The 16,921-nt window shown below is 38.2% G+C and overlaps 1 long non-coding RNA gene across 1 annotated transcript; it reads left to right on the plus strand.

Moving 5' to 3' along the window:
• The first annotated feature begins 2,912 nt into the window (after positions 1 to 2,912).
• On the plus strand, positions 2,913 to 16,587 carry LOC139827446 (uncharacterized). Its single transcript, XR_011737984.1, has 4 exons — positions 2,913 to 3,011; positions 6,147 to 6,281; positions 15,702 to 15,775; positions 16,370 to 16,587. It is a non-coding gene; the product is annotated as an uncharacterized lncRNA (long non-coding RNA).
• Positions 16,588 to 16,921: the final 334 nt, after the last annotated feature.

Raw genomic sequence — 16,921 nt, forward strand, 5'->3', positions numbered from 1 at the left:
TTCTGCTAGATAGTTCTGATGCTGACGTCCTATTGTATTTCACACAATGAGCTGAACAGGGATGTTACTCTTGGCATCAGGCTGTGGCACATGTTTTGGAATAAAGAAGCTCAAAGACTGGTGAAGCAGCCAAAATAGAGGCTGAAACAAACAAATATAACAGACCACAGTTGGTTTGCTGGCATATTATTTATTTTGTTAATCAATGCTAGTAGTCAAATCCTTCCTAAGAAGTCATTCAAGTTTGATATTATTTCTTTTTGAAGCTGTGGTTCATTAAAGTCTATTTTGTTATTAGCATTAGGGTTCCCCGCATATAGAGGTTCAGGCTCCAGGCTCTAGGTCAGGCACAAGCAGTTTAATAAGATTCAGATGGTATACAAGCTATCAGAGAGGTAGAAAATTCTTCAGACTTGCAATAACAGCTCCTATTCCTGGCAGACCATAATATCAGCAAACTCCAGTTCCGCTTTCTGTTTACTGTAGATGGTTTTGATTCACAGTGAAATTGAAATTACACAGGAAATCAAAATATTCAAACTCGAAGGTATGCGACAGAGAGGCTCTTTTACCCTTCCAAGGCTATTTTACAATTCTGAGGAATAAGGGCATTTTGCAGTGTTTAGCACGCTAAAAATCTCAAAGGAAGAAAAATATGTGATAGGAAAAAAGCAATGTAAAAAGATATTAATCCTCACTCCGAAATTGCAGTGTGCATAGGCTAAAGAAACATGATTGTGAAGACTAACATTTCTTATTGTTTAAAACATTATGCCTGTTGTTTAACAAGAAAAAGCATGATGCAGGAAAAGAAGAGCAGTATTGGTTGGAAACATCTGCATATGTATCTAGCTCATCAATAACTTCATATTTAAGCTCTGATTGGAGTTTTTGCATAGAAATGAGGTTAAATCCCTAAGCAGTTGCTAATCCCCCACTTAGAGTTGTAAATTTCTGTGCTGAACAGTATTCATGTGGATGAAGGGCGTCAGTCTTTACATGTGTTTGAATGTATGCATGTATATATGTGTATGCTGCATTTGTGTCTATTTTAATTGCAAAATGCAGAATTTAAAAAAGAAAATGCATTCATAGAAATATTCATATCCTTCTCTCTAATGTTGTTCACAGAAGATCTGATGCTTTTGGCTAGAAGATCTGCCACGCTGACAGTGAATTTACAGCCTGGATATGAGCCAACTTCACCATCTACTTATCTTCTGTTTAGTTTGCTAGTGTTATTGGCAAATTGCACCAACATACTACCGCCCCTTTCATTCTGAGGGAAATGGAAAAACTTAAAAGATGTTCAATATTTTTTGTGTGAAATGTAGATACCAGTGAGGCTGATAAAAGCTTCAGCAACAAGGAGAAAATAATGAAAGCTGGCAGAAATTATGTGTTCTTTCATGCTCTTTCGACTGTATTTTTGGACCAGTGCGATTAAAAGGGAATTACATTCTGATGCATATGTATATACGTGTGTGCTGGGACATCCAGACAGGCCACCCTTTAACAAAGCACATTGTCCCTGGACATGCTAAAAGACCCTTGTTCTCATTGCGGAGCTGTTCTCAAACTTACTAATTAATTCTACAACTCATATTCGTAATTACCATTATCATATTTTTTAATAATGAGTTTAAATTCCACAGAAACCTGGCTTCTTTTCCTCCCTCTGTCTCCACACAGAAAAGCTGTTGAATAAGCACAATCTATTTCTTATCTTACAGGAACTCAGGCTGGTTCACAGCATAAGCAGCTAAGCTGAAAGATTTAATTCATCTTGTTCATTAAAATTCATATAATTATAAAGTCAGAGATGTTAACTTTTCAGTTATTACAATACAGCTGGCAAAGAGAGACTCTTGCACCAACTGGGAGACTTAAAACCTCATCTTTGGTGGTCAGGTAATTTTATTTAATAGTTTAGCAGGAATTTAAATCAATACTTCTGAGAAATCTGCTTTATGAAACTATTATTATGAGTAATTGATTAAAACGGGCTTTTCACAATCTCATGATATTTCACATGACATACATGTAGAGATGATGTCAAATGCCTATGGGTGTGTTTCTTGCTGTCTTTAAGTACTAGATAGAATTCAGTGTAGAGAGGAATAACCCATGACCCCTTTGAGTCCTGATTCTGCTATTTTAATGGGCAATTGCACTTAATTATACAAGATGAGGGGGATTGCTTGAAACATTTGTGCTCAGGAGACAGGGTAGAGCTGGGTTTATAACCTTTGCTGAAGCATTTTTAATTCCTTTTTCTAACGTTTAGCTCTCTGAAATACACTCTTGAAACATTCCACTCTCTGCATTTGCCTTTTTCAGCTCAAAACTTAGGATGCTTCCAAGAATAACCACCAAAAAGCCAAGTGTATAGTTAGCTACAAAGCTTTGGCCTTGCAACACTTGAGGATGAAATATTTCCACCGAGGCATTTACTCTGGTATATTTTCACCTGTTGGTGTTACTGGTCAGAAATGTTCTGACCAGTTGTAAAATGAACGTTTGTCCTTCAGGAAATTCCTGTGAACTTCAGCAGCAATGGTATTCATTTACTGTTTAATTACACCTTTTCTTTATTTATGTGCCAGAAAATGGACTCAGCTCCTGTGAGACTTGAAGAATGGTGAGAATGAGTGAGGCAAAGGGAAAGGAATTCATAGCACAGCGAACCTAGCTCCATTTGTCAGCCGTATTTCAACTTCAACTTACTTTGAAAGATAGAACTAAATATCTGACTGACCACCACATGTCAACATTAGGCCATGCAGACGAGTCCCATTGCAGCCCACGTGTTTGTGGATGCAGTTGTTTGGTTGATGAGTAAAAGGAGCCTGTTTGCACAAAGGAGTGAATGTTATCTGATGATTTTTGTGTGATCAGAGGTACAAGTAATGCTTCTAGGGCAAAGGGGTATTCCCTGAATCCGGCCTCCAGAGACGTGGAAAATTGCTGTGTTATTTAACAGCCGAAGGTACCTATTCTCAACGCAAGAGGTAACTCCAGTTAATGTGCTCAAGGACAGTAAGAGAAGACTTTATGGGCAACAAAGAAAATTCCTAACACCATCTTTGTGTCCCTTCTAAATGAGTGGCTCTCTCCTGCCTTTTATATTAAGTGATTAGAAAGAGTTAAATGAACATGATTGCCATGGAAATTTCTTAGGAATTAATGTTTTCTACTTCTTCTGTATTGAATGCCCTTGTGATAGAAGAGAAAGAACAAACATCAAAAGTACCTTTTAACTTCACAATTCTTTCTAAATTTCTTTAAACTTATAGGCTATACTGCTGGCTTTCAAACTTCAAAGCATGCAGGAAGATCAGGGTCACATAGAAAATTATTTCATAGAGTTTAATAAAATATGCATGTGAATTGCATGACCTGCCAGAGAAATTATTTATGTGTTAATGTAATGTTGTAACATTAATTACACACTTTAATTACTTCCTTAGTAGCTTCTTTACCAGTAAGAACAGTATCAGTTCTAAATTGGGTTTGAAACATATGTTGTGTCACCAAAGCTGAAATTATTTCCAGACTGAATTGCTTTTTTGCTTCCACAAGATAACAATCTTTTTTTTTTTTTTTTGAAAAAGGAAGCAACTGAGGTGTTTTGCCTTTAACTCAGAAATCATGGTGAAACTTTTTCAGCCTCACTCTTCCACAGTGTTCTAGTACGTGCTTATTGTATTAATTGATAGTTCCAGAAATATCTAGTGCGTGGGGTTTAGTTAGTTAGTTAGTTAGTTAGTTAGTTAGTTTGTTTGTTTGTTTGTTTGTTTATTTTTTTAATGAATCACACAGCTTTTGTTCATGGCCACTATTGTAAAGTACTTAATCCCATAGAATCGGTCCCTTTGGATTTCTTTCCTTAGGGGACTCCCTACCTCTCTTTCTATAGTATACCTGTGACTAAAATAATGTATGTGCTCTAGTACAAGTACATATATGGAGTCTACTCTTCCAAATTACTATTCATATAAAGTTCTTAGTAAATGCAGAAAAATTCTATGTCATTTATTTCAACAATGTCCTGCAACAGCTCTATCATTCAATTCTAAATTGAGCAGAATGAAAGAAAATAAGTTCTCTCAACTACCGTACGAACTTCCTACATGATCTTTGCAAATCACCTGCTTGTATTTAATCTTCTCAAATGTAAATCTGAGATCTAACTTCATTAAAATGATTTGAAATCATTCAAGGGAAGGTGCTATCAAAGTGCAAAGTATTGTTATAAAGTATATGATTTTATCTGTGTTCACTGTTTTACCTTTTAACATTTCCTTGATTACTTTTTTGTTCTTGTACTATGGCTCAAGGTAAACTAGGAAGAAGAGTAAGTAAGAGAGGCTGTCTGGGACTGCTGGTATAATTCTTTATGTTATATGTGTCTGTCATACTTTTCTTAAGTAAATGGTCCTTGTTTCTTTAATCTTCCAAAGTGTCTACTTGCCTAGTATTTAAAAGTTTATTTTAGTGACAGTGATTGTAATTTTATATGATTTTTTGTCTGTCAATGTCAAATGGTTCACTGCTGTACTTCTTATACTGTCACACAATAACCTAATCTCTTAGAGCACTAGCAACTAATGTGTTTTCTCTAGCTAATGTACCACCTTTCTTGTATTTTGACCTGGCATCAATGCTATCTCATGGAAGAGATTTACCAGTTGCTCCACATTCAGATGGTCTTCACTCAGTCTTCCATAGACTCAATAACATTGTGATGCCATATGAGGCTTTTTGTCATTAATATACAGAATTTGGAGCCCAATTTGGTTTCACAAGCCTCCTAATAAACACATGGCACTTATGCATAACTAGTTTTTGGGCTATACTGAATTTCACTCAGTATCCCCTACATCCAAAATTATTTATTATTGCAGAAATTTTAAGTCATACTGATTTTTGCGGTTTTTAGGTTTGAGACATAGATAGGGACCTGATGGCTATCACCAAGTATAAGTCACCACCTACATAAGACAGGTAGCTTGCTTCTGTTTAGCATCCTTTTAAGAAAATGAACTGAGAAAACACAATATGTTTATCCAAGTAGTGCAAAACACCAATGCCAGAACTTGACCTGGTACCAAGTGCATTGGGATTGCTACAGAAGCTGTGGAGCAGTCATAAGTAAAAATGAACAAGACATTTAATGGAAAATACTATTTAACTCGAACTTTCCCCTGAAGCCCAACTGAGCCAAGTATGAAACTTTTTTGAGGTTTACATATTCTTACACATTAGCACTTCTTGGAATCTCTTGGAACAGAAGTGGATTTACCAAAATACCACAGGTATTTTTTGGGTACTGCTAGTCTAAAGGATGTCAGGAAATACTGGAAACCATAGAAAGACATTTTTTTCTTGACGTTTACTTTATTGCTTTATATAAATTTCCAGAAGCTTTAGGTGGATGTCCAGGTTTTGCAGTTCTCCTTCAAAAGGCACTGAATTACCAATCTCTATTGCAATTCACTTGTAGCAGCTATAATGTTTCCGTTAACTATCAATAATACTTTGTTCCTTCACTTAGTCATATCCTGTTCTTAGATACAGATTCCTTATATTGCTGTCTATGGAGTAAGCAGTAGAAAGCTCTACATTTTCCTCTGTCTAAAAGATTTTTGATTGTTTGGGTTTAGAATTAGCACAGTGTAGCCCTAAACTCTAAACCTAAAGAGCCTAATAAAGGGGCCGGAGATACAGGAGATAAATGTCAGGGACTGAGAGACGAGAAGAGGATCCTGGCTATTGGTTTGTTTATTTTAATTTAGCAATTTTTCTAATTAAAAAAAAAAATAAATTACTCATTCTAGAAAGACCTAACTGTCTTCCAGGAGTCTGCAACACACAACCAGAAAACTCAGGTCTGCTTCTTTCTCTTATCTGTGTCAGCTGGCTCCACCATAGTCCCCTCCCCACAGTCCCATTGCCACCCCATGTCTGTGTGTTGATGTGGAAAGTACCACGTATCTTCATATCTCTCCTGCCAAGTGGTGACCCACCTCTGCCTTCTGCCAGTCCAGCTGCACTCAGAGATTCATGTGTTAGCTCAGCTCACACTGACATCATGTCTGCCATACAGATTTCCCAAAAAGAAATGAATTCTGCTCTTCTCGCAGGTTGATGTGTTCCCTTTGCCCTCCTGTCCTGGTATGGCTTTGCTAGAAGTGGTTAAGCTGGAAGAATACTGTTACATGTGGCCTGGTACTGGGATGGGCATGGTGGAAGACATGAGGAACAGCAGCCCACAAGAGGTACGCTGCATCCCCAGAACCCATGACCATGACCCAAACCCATGCTTAAGTTTCATCCCTTTTCAAGTTCCTCCACAGATCTTGTTCGCTGATTCATGTCCCAGATAATCACCTTCAGCAAGTTCTTGTCTGGGTATATTGTGGATGACTGACACATCAGTGCAGCATGAAGGCTTTTCCTAGTTAACTCACAATTCTTCTAATGAACCCCTCTGCTATTCAGCCTGTCTCAAGGCTTCAAGGCTTTTTGTAATTTGTTTGCTTTTTGCTTGTTTTTTTTAGTATTTGTTTTTGTTTTTTTTTTTTTTCCTTTTTAAAGATAGTACTGATGCCCACACATGCCATAAGCTTGCTCTAAATTTTTTAGTGTGCTATGGTTATACCTCTACAATCCAACCCACAGTGTGTTAAACTCATGCACATGGCCAGATATATACTAACAACAGATTTGTACCTAGAGGGCCTGAGCAGTGATATATTTCTTGTGTATCTACTCTGTTGTCCTCTGGGAATCAAAACCAAATCAGTACTACTATTCTGCTCCATCAACTTGCCTTATCGAATCAGTCCATTCATTTAGAGGACTGTCTGGCTATATTTACATACAACACATTTCTTTCCTATTTCTCATTATACATATGTAATTATTTTTACATTGCATTCCCAGAGGTGAGTGACAGCATACAGATACCAGAGAAGTTATTCTGCCTCCAGCAAACACTCTGAGAAGTGTATGGTATTAGTAAGGACCCTGTTTCCTTGGTTACATTTAGCAAATTTGCATGCCAGCATGGTGCTGTTCATCATCAGAGCCATCAGAGCCCTGTCCATGGAGAGAGAGGTTTGGAAGTGAATAACCTTTGCATTCTTAGCTTCTGCTTTGAATATAGGGATGAGGAAAAAATAGTTGTCAACATATGCATAGCAGGAGATAGACAGGCTGAGGTGTTGAATGCTGGAAGCCTTAGGGAAATAAATTGAATCCTTTATAAGACTGACCAAAGTATCTGTGGTTGCAGAAGCAGTTCATACGTTTGGTTCTGATGCTGCTTATGAATGACCATGAGATAATAAGATGATCCTGCTCAGGACTGGGTCCTGGTTGCTCTCTTGGGTTATACACTGTGATGGAGAGTGGCGGGACTCTGCTGTTGAATGCTTACCCAATACTCCCTGGAAAATGGGGTACAAGGGAGATTTTTTTTTCCCTGTCTGTAGAAGCAGTGTATCAAGAGCAAGTTAACCTAGCCACAGAGGCCAAATCAGTGAATGCAGATCAGTAGAGACTATCTGGAAACTAAAGCTTCCCCTCTCAGATAGACTATGAGAGAAATCTCACCTGCCTTCTTGAAGGGACACGTGTGCCTTGGCTGGAAGGGACCAGCCTTGTCCTAGCAGGCACAGCTTCTCCTATATGCCACAGCCATGGTGGAGAGAGGGTGTCTTATTCCTGCAATAATCACTGGAAATGAGGTTCTCTCATGAATGAATCATCTGTGCCACTATATACAAATTCAGCTATAGGTCCAGTCCTAGATGAGCATTTCAGTGAACAATTCAAAACCATGTAAAGCACTAATTGAATTCATATTTTCAGACTTTTTTTAAAAAGAAAGGTTTATCATGTCCAGTTGGTGATTGGTGGACAATGAGCGTGCCACTCACCAAATAAAAGCTCTATTAGCTTTCAAGCTGGACAAGGGCAAATGATACTGCAGTGCCTTGACAACGGATGAGGAGCCAGGGGTTCTGAGTTTTTCTGCTTGTGACTGACTGTGCACATGTGGGTAACTCTACCTTCTATTCAGTTTCTCCTTTCTATAAATGTCTCTACTTTGTAAAGTGCTTTGAAACCTACAGAGAAAAAGTGCTGAGTGGTAAGCAATATGTATGTAGCTGCATTTCCAAACCAGGAAAAATGTAAGTGCAGTTTCCAGTAACACATTAGAAATGGATTGAACAGTAAGCCATTGATCCAGACATGTAGGCGATTGCAGACAACATAAGCTGCGAGTTTATTAAATTGATAAACCAGCTATTTTCCAAGTTGCTCTGGGACATGAGTTCACTGAGTTCCCGCCAGTGTGGTGGCACAGACAGGACCACCTGCAGGGCCCCTCTCTCCATCCCCAGATCTCATGGCGGTGCACTGAACTCCCTGACTTTCACTATTGTGTCTCCTCAGACCGCAGATGCAAGTGTATTGAGCTAAAGGTCTTTGCAAAGTGCTGAAATGGGAATGTTACACTTTGAAATCTGTTACCCTAACCATGCCTTTGCAGTGCTTAAAGGAAGGTGGGATGAGCTGAGGGTCTATATAGGCCTAGTGGGATCAGGTGTCCTTCAAACTGTCATTAAGGACATAAAAACTAAGTTGATATATCCAATTTAAATTGCAAAGAAACTAAGTTATAGAAACATTTCCAGTCCTGGCATTTGTCTAATTTCTGGAGTTGCACTGGCAGGTGGCTCAAACTGCACTGTTGGCATCAGGGCATCCAGCTGTGGAAATAGATCTGCATGGCACAGGAGTGATAACTGGTACTCAGGGAACTCTATCTTGAAGAATCCAATAGCGATTTATAGCTAGTGAGGACCACAGCCAGGTGCACTGGAACCAAGATACTGATACCATTTCTGTCTCTGCTTGGGGCTCATCCATCAAACACAGATTATTCCTTTTGGCTCTGCCTCTCATTGGGTGCTAGATGTCTGTCTTCCCAAGCAGCACTTTCTTCCCTATTACATGTCTTTTATTTCCTTGTTAGCTTATAGATTAGTCAGACTAGGAGCCAAGATCCTAAATCCCAGCTCTGTACAAATTTGCAGGGGTCAGAGCCAGCCTCAGAGTTAAGCCTTAACTGCTTGCAATAATAATCAGCCTGAAATCATAAGGGAGGCTCTGGTGAGACGGACTTCAAAATCAATTTTAGAAAATGTGATCTTTTTATTTGCAGCTTATATTTTGTTCCTGGTTTCAAGAACTTCTTTGTGAATTTAGTAGCTTTTTGCATTATAAATTAAAGTGGAAGTTGTCATGTAATCTCCAGATGCCAGAAGAGAATGTCGTGTCACCTACAGGGAGATTCTTGATAAAATCATGAGAGTGGGCAGCTGGATACACGGGCCTATGAAATTATTTTAATAATAACAGAGTTTACAGACTCCTGCCAGACCCCCTGTTTTAGGCCCTGTAATCCTTAAAGAATTTACAGACATATATATTTAGTTTTAGAGTATCTCTGTCCTTTCCATGTTTGATAAACAAAAATTATCATTTGCACAGAGATGTAAATTCCATGCCAAAGAAATAAAATAAGCTTGGCCTTGTTTCTCAGGGGAGAACAATGCTAATGGATCTTGCTCTTTTAAAAGATCACATCAGAACTGACTGTCACCCAGCTGTCTTACCCTGGGGTAGGGATAAGCTGCAGGCTGTGAATTCGAGTCCTGTGCTTCCTGGGCCAAAGCAAGAAAAGGAAAAGGAAAACTTGAGGCATTTCAACAAATGTCCTGAAATGAAACATACATTTGTTGTTGGATTTGTTGTTCAAAATTCTACATCAATACATACATTAATGTTCTCAGCATCTGGACTACAGAGCTGTTTAAAGCCCTTGGCTTAACCCAAATATACAAAATTAAATGCAGAAACCATGGTTCCACATCTTTTAACTTTTTCATTTCTGGTCAAACACAAATGTTTAGTTCCTGGCTGATAGCCCTGGTGTGAAGCCATCTGCTCAGCTGAGTATGTGCTTCCTGAGGCTGCATTGGTGCTCATACATTATATATTATCCTAGTGCTCTGCATCCTCTGCCTCCATGCTTGACCTGGTGTCATGTGTTAATCATGGAATTGGTCCCCTCAGAGTTGCACAGAAGAGGAGACAAAAGCAAGGTATGTATAAAGATGGAGAAGGGAGCTAAAGATGTATGTGTCAGTAACACTATAACTCATGGACTTCTGAGAATCTGAACTGTATTTGGTAATGAATGTTCTTGGCAGTCAAAGAGAAGTATTGACACTGAAAAGAGAAAAATAATTTGATTTAAATTACATATTTGAATGAGGAGCTCTGGAGGCGTAAAACAAAATATCAGAGACTCTGGGCCCATGGACAAGACCAGAATATACAACTCAGTTCAAGGAAAGTCAATTTGATCTATAAAGTAACCTAGGTCTAATATTTTACCAACACAGGCAGTCTTAAGAGCTAGATTGGGTTAAAGATAATGATTATGGAAATCAGTTTTTTTCACCCTGATTTTTTCAACTTCAAGGCAGTAGAAACTTAACAGTGAAAATATTGTGGAACATGTTAGTGGTATTTTTTTCCCACTTGACTATGACTGCTTTGGTGCATGTGAGCACAACTTTGAGGTGCTACTGGGAGACAGAGTCCATACAGGACATGCCTTCAGAGTTTCAGTCCCCCTTTATTAAATAAATTCTCATGCATCGCTTAATATCTTTTTAAAATCACAACAGAGAGTGTAGGTACACTGGAATAAAGTATGCTCAGGTTAGCTTTTCCCCTTTCTCCCACAGAGGCAGCAGAGAGCTATTTTTCTTTTCATCCTTACAAACCATCCCACTCTGGAATACACACAGAGTAAAACAAATGTAATGACTGAATGTGTTCTACGTGTGTATGTCTGTAGTTCCTGAGTACTGCTTTTTCTAGACACAAAACATCAGAAACTGAGAGTGTATGATGGAGCAGTAACATTCTATGCTGTTTCTTTATTTTATATTAAACATCTGCTTTTGGCTACAATCACAGAGCATAATGAACTATTGGACCCTTGATATGACTTGCTATGGCCATTCCTGGATTATGTTAAGAGACACAGAAAATGCCTAAAGAAAAGACCCGATACTGAAATAAGAAATCATACTGTATACAGCCCATTCAGTGCATACATAAACAAGACTTGTAAGTAAAGACCCTGTGCTAGCTTTCTACTTACTGGGTACGTAGAAAGTGGGCATGTGGGTATATCTGTGAATGCATATCTGTTTTCAAGGGAGTGGTAAGTACCTACTTAAAGCAGAACTCATTTCAGACCTTGTTAGAAGCCAGTTCTTCATGAGGGCCTGAACCTTGAATTTGTCCAATTACTAAAAAATTACTACTTTGAGATATCAAGAAGCCAAGTACTATGGTAAATCTCCAATGGCTTTGTTTTTATTTCATTTTACTGAGGATGGACTATGGCCCAGAACATTGAAATGTGACTTATTAGTGGAATGCTGGCAAATAAATAGGTGCTTTGGGATGAGGGCAGGGCTCTATGTTGTTACCAACCATTCTGATTTAAACTTCAGATTAAGTAGAAAAAGATGGAGAAAAATATGCCTTTTTGCATGTAGGGAATAAAAAAAAAAAATAGACTGTTAATTGCATGCAATCCAGCTGCAGTGATATACATCCACTACAAGTTTCTGTTTCTGGGTAGGAGTCTGAGCACTTAAACCAGGAACGCACATTTTTCTTCTTAAATTCTCAAAATTCAACACCTCTGTTTTACTCCCAGAAACTCAAGTATTTATGTTTCCCATTAAAAAATAAGCTGTTTGGTCTCCCATACATCTGAGACAATGCTTTTTCCTTGGTTTCTACTAACTAAGTTGATGTAACAGACTTCTGTTTCCTGCCCCTGTGTTTTACCATCTTTCAGGCAGGCACTGTCTCAGCTTCCAAAGGCAAAAACAAATCCTGTTTCTAATCAGTTCTCTGAGATAATCCAGTTGTTTGCCTGGTTTTGCGATTAGGCTGAGGTGCTCACCTAAGAACCTGACTCATTTTGTTGGAAGAGATTTTGAAAGATGCTTGTAATTCTACAAGCTTTCAATAAAATCTATGGGAAATGGGAGACAGTCAAGTTTGGGCAAGATATTGCTGAAAAGAAATGTCCTGGAGTAACACAGCAGGTGTCAAATTCAAGATGGTTTGGAGGGAATATGATGTTAATGCATTTAAAACAGAAAAAAAATTAGGATTTTTTTTTATATTTTTCTTGTAGATTCGCTGCCTTTTCTTTGGGATATTTTCTTCATATATGATCAACAGAATTTGAGGGAGAGCTGAGAAGTATTTATATTATCATGCCAAACATCCTAAAAATTTCCAAATTCAATGGCAGGGAAAGTGTTTTAATATAAACTAGTAATAATGAAAGATCTATCTAACAATATTGTAGAACAACTAAATGGTTGTAAAAACAGAAAGGAAAATATTGTGGTTTTGCTTCGAGATAAATATTTCTGCTTTATGCATGCTATAAAAATGTATCCCCTTCTGAACAAATTAACCAGTTCGAAAAATCTTTTTTTGCACTCCCTAAATCTTTCTTTTTTTAACGACCTCTGCGCCACAATTTTTGCCTCTGAGCAGTAATTAACCACTCTGCAAGTCACTACAAGTAAGCCAGAAATGAATTACACTTAAAAAAAAAAAAAAAGTAGCATTATTATAGTTTAAACCAAAGTAATCAAACTTGTAGTGCTACCCTTTTGTGTTTTTCAAGTACAAATGTTATGAAATTTTCAATAGCTTTCAGTGCCCTGCATAACAATTGTGGTTGAAAAAACTGCAAAGTATGAACTACCAAAGGAAGCCTGAAATGAACAGAACTGTCCTTGAACACACCTTAAAATAGTTTACATTTATTATCCAGGCAAAACGATACTTGCTTTATGTAACTTTTTTTCCAGCATCTTTCATAAAATGCTGGGAAAATATGCAAATAAGATTGAGTATCTTGCATCGCATTTGATCATATCTTGCTACATCTTAGGGGTGGAGAAAATATGAGGAATGCCATAATCCAATTTTCCCTCAGGTTTTTAGTTAACTAGCAGAATGTCTACATACAGAGCTTGATTCTTTCACTTATGCTGGTACCAGTTGGGAGTAAATCTATTCAAGTCAACAAAACTTCCCTCAGGCATACGATGCTTAGAGAATTGAAGGCTGCACATGCTATCAGTTTACAGCTACAAATCTTTCAGTAAGTTTGTAGTAAATCTCCTTGCTTCTGAGATATGACCTGCTTTGTTTAAGGAATACATAGCAATATCTTTACTATGTTTGCTTTACATCAGCTTATGTAGCAGCAGTTTTTGTCAGGTGATTTTCTCTGACATTGCCTTTGCCAAATGACTTGGATTTGGATGGCTAATACTGCCAAATTAGAATAAAGTGCACAACTCTACCATTTTTCGTTGGTTTTTGGATCAATATACACCAATGTGTGACATAGCCAATTATCTAAATCTCTGCTGAGTTTGCTGGAGTAAGATTCATTTGATATGAATGCTGATATACAACTGTTCCCTTTTTATATAAAGGAAAAATAGATTTTTAAGTAGGAATTGTGGAGCAGTGTGATTCAAATGTCTTATATACTTCTAAGTACATATTTTGGAGTCTGATAATAAAGACCATCTTTTAATTTGTTATGTCTAAATCCATTAAACCAGAAGAAAACAGATTAGCAAAAGCAAAACTTTTAATCTACTGGAAATTAAGTATGTAATCAATATGGGGAAGACAAAACAAAACCTGAGATACACCAATGACAAATTGACTTTGACGATCAGAAAGATGAATTAAAAACTCTTTTAATGGGAATCACAGCTTAACATTACAGTCAACTTTTAGACTCTATTATGTTAATCTAGGGTGGAAATATTTATGTGTAAAATCTTGAGGAAATTCCCACCTGCTCTCTGCCTTCATATTTAGAGTAACTATATGCACCACGACAAAATTAGCTAGATTTACGTAAAAATAACTAAAATAAAACTTTAGACTGCTTAGTCAATCTAAGTTGAAGTGGCACTGAGAAGCAGTTGGCTATGACATTCAGAGTGATCCAATATCAGCATTGCATTCTGCATACATGTGCGTGTACTGCCTTGAATGGTAATTACATGTCCCCAGTGTAGACACACATTTATTTCTTCCATATTAGAAAATTTTCTCTCTACATATATCAGAAATCTTGGAGGGGAATAAAAATATTATGAGTTATTACAAAAGGTTTTGTGGTTATGAGAAAGGCCATATTGCATTCAGTTAGTGCAAAATGACTGAAGAAAAAATGTGACACTCCAGGCTTCTGTAAGACAATGTAGAAGCCTTAGGCATTTTTCCCAAACTATTGCATCAAAATACTGATCCTATCCTCCTTTTGTCATACTGTTTTTATTTTTGTTTTAATTTGATAACGAAACCAAAATACATTAGGCATGTCTGGTGGTGTAAAGGAACAAAGGTATTATACTGACTATTCTGTGTCACAGAAACTGAAATTTTTGTAAGGAACCAGGCAGGAGATAAAGGAGAGGACTAAAATAGATGGGTGGAATGATCTCTTTTTTCTTCTTTGTCCGCCTTTACACAGCTTTCTCTGCTCTTCTCGGTACTCGGTACTGATGTTGGGCTTGCTGAGCAGTGCTCTCCCCAGCAGCTGTGGGGTCTGCCTGCGTGCACCAGCCCCCCACTTCGGCGAGGCTGGCAGTGGAGGGAAATCCAGGACCTGGAGTGGCAGGATAAGAGAGCAAACAAAATACATCAATTTAATGAGCTGAACTAGTGGTTCGGCTGAGAAACAGTCAGAACCCATGGATAGGGACACAGAGATCTGAAGCTGCTGTTGGACACCTTTGTACCCGTTTCACCTAATACGAAGGCTGGAGCAGGAGCAGAAGCAAGACCAGGAGCTCACCTGATGGATCTGTCAGGGTGGTGAAGCAGCCTGCATTTCACCCAGAGTGACTCTACTCAGTTTGAACCTTCTCAAGGTGGATTTTCAAAGTAATTTCTGCTTTTTTGTTGTTTGATTTAGCACGACTACCACAGTGTTCGACATCTGCACAAAGCATCTCTCAAAAAACAGTTCATTTCCAAAAAGCATTACTTCTATGCACAGCAAAGGGTTAACACAATAACATGTTTCTTTCCCCCCTGTTTGCTTCCATTTCTGGTTATGTGAAACAGCCTTCTCTTTTTTTGTTGGGTGCCTCTGTGCACATGCTGAAAAGCCACGTTCCCAGTTCCTGCATATCCCTAAGCATTTCAGTTTTCCCTTTGTTCTTGGGCTCTGCCTGGGAAAGTTAAATCTTACTTGTTAGGTTTCCATCAGGCAGATATGGTCCCCAGTTATTGCCTGCTCATGTTGTTCTCTCCGAAGTTTCCTTTATAACCTTATCTTTGGCATTGTCTCATTTCCTGCTTGTTTTCCACCAGGACTTGCCTTTGATTTAGCAGGTGAACTTAGGGGCAGATCCTGTTTAAAAAACATGTGTGGGTGCCTTATTCCCCACCAAAGCCTCAAGAGGGCTGTTCATGCACCTCCCTGTACCACTCAGAGGGGTTTTTGAAACTAATTGCAGCTCTTCCTTGCCTAGCTTGGCTGCCCTCCTGCCTGCAGCTGTCTTCTAGCTCTGAAAGTCAAGGACATCTCGGAGAAAAACAAACAAAGGTAATGTTTTGTTGGCTTCTAGTATAAAATAATTGCTTTGCTTAGACCTCATAACAACTTCCATCATTAACTTTTGGGAGGGGGTTGTTTGCTTAAATTCAAACATGGTCTCACACGCTCTCTGGGAAATTTGTGACTTAACCCAACGAGGTGGCATGACCTTCTGCTGGGATTAATAATTTTTGAACAATTCCAGTGGCACATACTGAGCTGTGCTGAGAAGGTCACGCACATAGCATTACTCACGATGATAACAGCATCCAAAACCTTATCATTAAGTTTTTGTGTTCATAAATATTTCAGCAATAATTTGTGGCATTTTGCACTCAATTTTTCACATATGCAGAATCAAAGATTGCTAGCAACAAACCAGTGAAGCAAAGGGCAATGAAGCTACCATTCTCCATCTGGTATATGTATGCCTTGATTTTGTATTCCCTGTGTATCCCAAGAAATGGCTTGTTTTGGTTTATATGTTAATGGCAGTGTGAGGTGGGGCTGAATTGGGCTCCCCTGGAGAGACAATCTACAACATAGCCATCAGAAATCCCTTAAAAATACACTTCATAGCCACTTCTCTTGTCTATTCTACAGCATAATTACGACCTGCTTACCTTAGAGCAGGATTGATGAGATAACAACCCAAAAAAATTCAGAAAGGAGCTTTCCATTTGCTGCTGGGGAGAGGAGAAATCAGGAGCAATGCACCAAGAGGAAGAGCATGCAAGTGTACAAGAACAGTAGGTGAGAAAATGTTATCTTGCCTGAGGTCATCTAGTCAGACGCCTTTGTGTGCTAGCTTTTCTTTTAATTTGTCATACAAGAAGTTTAAACTTTTCTACTTTCTCCTACCAAGAAAGTTTCTTGCCTAAAAACAAACAAACAAAACCCAAGGTTTCGTCTCAGTTGTAGCCGTTCTTCTTTTTGTGTTCTTTGCAGCAAATACTCATGAGTGTGGGTTTGCTTTTAACCTGGCAGTAAATTTAACATTTGCACAGACCCAAGTTGAGTGCTATTGCATGAAGCAGTATGTCAAACACAACATAGCTCCAGAGACCTCACAGTTTAATAGGTAAGGAAAAAACAAGTTGATGAGATACAAGTGAGCCAGGATAAGAGTGTAGGAAGGAGTTATGGGAGCATATG

Source organism: Patagioenas fasciata, chromosome 2 (genome assembly GCF_037038585.1).
Source record: "Patagioenas fasciata isolate bPatFas1 chromosome 2, bPatFas1.hap1, whole genome shotgun sequence".
Lineage (NCBI taxonomy): Eukaryota > Metazoa > Chordata > Aves > Columbiformes > Columbidae > Patagioenas > Patagioenas fasciata.